Below are 4,254 nucleotides of genomic sequence, written 5' to 3'. Positions count from 1 at the left end.
ACACAGACGGACACACACGCACACAGATGGACACACAGACAGACACATGGACACACAGACGGACACACACGCACACAGATGGACACACAGACAGACAGATGGACAGACGGACAGACACGGACATACAGGCACACACAGGCCCACAGATGGACACACAGGCACGGACATACAGGCACACAGACGGACAGACAGACACACAGGCACAGACAGACAGACAGACAGACACACAGATGGACAGACGGACACACAGACCCACAGACGAACACACAGACACAGACAGACAGATAGACACACACACAGACACATGGACGCACAGACGGACACACACGCACACAGATGGACACACAGACGGACAGACGGACATACAGACACACAGACAGACACAGACACACACATACAGACACACTCAGACACACAGACAGACACACAGATGGACATACAGACATACAGACACACAGACAGATGGACATATAGACACACAGACAGACACACAGGCACACAGACGGACACACAGACACAGACAGACAGACAGACAGACACATAGATGGACACGCAGAGACAGACAGACAGATAGATACACAGACGGACAGACAGACACAGACAGAGAGACAGATAGACACACAGATGTACACACAGACAGACGGACACACAAACAGATGGACACACAGACAGACAGATAGACACACAGACAGACAGACACACAGACGGACACACGGACACAGACGGACACACAGACATACAGACAGACACACAGACGGATACACAGGCACAGACACACAGACACACACACACACAGACACACAGATGGACATACGGACATACAGACACACAGACAGATGGACATATAGACACACAGACACACAGACAGACACACACAGACACAGAGATGGACACACAGGCAGACACAGACACGCCCATTCAGACACACAGACACGCTCAGACACGCAGAGGGACAGACAGACGCACAGACACACGACACACGCGCTGTGGGGCTGTCGAGGCTGCGCAGGAGCCAATGGCGAAGCTACAACAAGTTGGGCAACGAGATACGCTGAACGTCAGCCCCGAGTGGAAAAACAACTCACGCATCCACGTCGCTGCGCACAAGGGAGTCCGCACACGGTCGGGAAGAAGGGACACGTCTCTCAGCAGCAGAACCCGGTGCCCTCTCCTGGGCGTGGGAGGTGGAAAGGAGCCACTTTCCAGAAGTGACCCCGACCTGACAGCACCCCTCGGCCGGGGCGCGGGCGCCAAGGTCCACAGCCGCGGGGACGCGCGCACCCGGACGTGAGGTGACGGGAAAGGAGTCCCGTCTGCGGCTTCCTCCTAAAATCACACGTGCGAGTCCAGTCGTGACGAAACACGAGACGAGCCCCTCGCGGGGATCTTCCCCCAAACTCCAAAGCAGGCGTCTCAACGCCTCGAGGTCACGGGACACAAGGACGACCCACAGAACTGCCCGCCTAGACGGGCCTAAGGAGACGTGATGAAACGAGACGCGGTGTCCGGGATGTGACCCTGGAACGGACCACAGGCGCGAGGGGGCACAGGGGTCTGCACACGCCGTGGGCCTGACGTAACAACCACGATCGCTACCGCTTCACGCGCTCTGGCCACGCGCCGCCCTCCTGTAAGACGTGAACTCCCGCGTGGGCTGCCTTCACGATTTTTCGGTAAATCTAAACCTGTCCTGAGAGAAGCAGCTTATTTCAAGAAAGCAAACCACAAGATGTGTATGTGCCGGCTGCTGACCTGTGACGCCAGTCGAATCCGGGCTCGCCATTCGCTGGGGGAGGGGCCGGGATCCTGAGGACGCGGGGCTGGACCCCGAGGGAACGGGCAGTCTTGCGCCCCCGCGTCTCTCTGAGACGGCTTTCCCTTGGAAGCGACTCGTCCGGCGTCTGGCGAGGCTCCAACCTCATCCGTCCGCAGCCCCCAGGCCCGAGCGCACCGGCAGGAACCCCCCGTGAGCGCCCCCCAAGCCTTTCCTGCAGCCGTTTTGGGAGCAACTGTGGACGGGCCGGGGGGAGGGGACACTGAGGTCTTTGAGGATCGGTAGACACCGGCCTCGAAATGATGGGAACCCTGGGAACCCAAACACGACCCCAGCCCCCCGGGCCAAAGGGGGACCCGTGGCGGTCAGGTCATCGGTGGTTTCTTCACTTGTGAGACTCCGTCAGACGCCGAGCTGCCCCCCCACCCCACGCTCTGGTTACCTCCCCGGTTCCAGAACGTTGGCATCGGAATGGACGTACTTTGCAGTGGGCAGAATGCAAACCCCATGGCTTCTGGGACCCGCGGATCGGGGGCCATTACAGCGACTCCCTCACTCCCAAGGGCCGAATAGAAATCCTGGAGCCCTCCCGCCTGAGGACAGAAAGCGGGGAGCCATGCCACCTCCCTGGAGGGATGGCGGGAATCGTGGCCAGCCGCCAGGCCTGAAGGCAGAGGGGCGAGGGTGCCCGACGCTGTCCCCCCGGCTCGCCACCCGGGAGGGGGCTGCCGGAAACCCCCCCAGCTCCAGACGCTCCCCACTCTCGACCACGACAGGCACCTGGTTGCCCGCACTGACGGTGTCCCGCTGCCCGTGTCCCGGAACGGCAAGTGGGAAGGACTTTGCGCGTCTCGGGAAGACACAGGCTAACCAGATGATGGTAACTAAACCCCACCAGCGCCAGGGGTCCACCGTGTCAGGGAGGTGGGCGACCCCCCCATATCCGATAATTCGTCACGCGAACCCCCCCCCCCTTTCCAAACTGCTGAGCCACGGCGGGCCCGGGGGCACCTCCGTCCCAGCGCTGGGTCCTGAGTCCTCTCCTTCCGGGCTCCGTGTCTTTCCCGAGGACCCTCTCACTTCCCTAGGGAAGGAAGCCTGATGCCAAATTTGTCTGAAAATGTGTTTTATCACCTGCATTCTCGAAGCGTGTTCTCCTGGAAAGAATTCCATATTTTGAGTTGTTTTTTCTCGGTTTTTCTAAGATAACAGAATTGTCTTCTGGGCTCCCGAGTCTCTGAGGAGAAGCCAGTGGCGTTTCTGTTGCCCTTGAGAAGGTAGTCCCTTCTGGCCTTAGGGGTTTCCTCCTTGTCTTTTGTTTTCCACATTTTCATATAATGAGCCTGAGGGGCCCCTGGGGGGCTGGGGGGGGGCGGGGCTCAGAGAGCTGAGCTCGATTTCCGCTCCAGTCTTGCTCTCATGGTTTGTGAGTTCGAGCCCCACATCGGGCTCTGTGCTGACAGTGCAGAGCCTGCTTGGGATTGTCTCGCTCTCGCTCTCTGGCTCTCGCTCTCTGCCCCTCCCCTGCTCATGCCCATCCTAGCTCGCCCTCTCTCTCTCTCTCTCTCTCTCTCTCTCTCGGTCTAAATAGATAAAGTAGATACATAAGGAGCCTGGAGCATTGCTGGCTGGGTGTTTCCGGCTGGTCTGGCAGCGTCTCTTGTATCTGCAGCTGGAAACCGTAGTGGGTTCCCTGCAATTGAACTCGAAATCCGTTGCCCCGCGGCCCCCAGGCTCTGGCTTTCAAGGAAAAGCTCACAGGAAGGCGGCAGAAACAGGAACGCATCAGCAGGCCAGGGCCAGGGCTGGGGAGCGGGGCTGAGTGTCATCCCACCCCAGGGCCATCCCGGGGCCCAGACAAAATGGGGCGTCCCCCGGGTCAGCTCCAGAGGAGGGCTGGGCCACCGTGCTTCGTCTCCTTGGGGGCAGTTGAGGCCTGTGGCCCAGGCGAGAGGGGTCCCAGCCCCCAGCTAGGCCTTCTCCTTCCCTCCCTGGCTGTGGAGCCCTGTCCCTTTGAAGCATCTGGCCTGCAGCTGTCCTGGTCCCAGGGTCAGGTTCAGCACCTGGTTCTCTTTCCCCTCCAGTGGCCAAGACCCTGCCTTTCTGAGGACTCGGGGCCTGTGCTCACAGCCCCTGCCCCCCACCCCTGCTCCCTCCATGAGTGTGCTTCAGAGGTGACGTCTGGCCTTGGAGGGCCAGGGGTCGCAGCAGGGGCAGGGGGTCCCTGAGCCCATCACTGGGAGCAGAGATACTTAAATGGGCAGAACAGACTCTGAGACCCAGGTGTGAATTCTGCCCTCCCTCCTCCTCCCTCCCTCGTCTCCTCTCCCCTCCTCCTCTCCCCTCCTCCTCTCCCCTCCTCCTCCCCCCTCCTCCCCCCTCCCTCCTCTTCCCCCTTCCCCCTCTTCCCCCCTCCTTTTCCCCCCTCCTCCCCCCTCCTTCCCCCTCCCCCCTCTTCCCCCCTCCCCCCTGTTCCCCCC

The sequence above is a fragment of the Panthera uncia genome, assembly GCF_023721935.1.
Source record: "Panthera uncia isolate 11264 chromosome B3 unlocalized genomic scaffold, Puncia_PCG_1.0 HiC_scaffold_1, whole genome shotgun sequence".
Taxonomy (NCBI): Eukaryota; Metazoa; Chordata; class Mammalia; order Carnivora; family Felidae; genus Panthera; species Panthera uncia.
Note: the sequence above shows the minus strand (reverse complement) of the source record.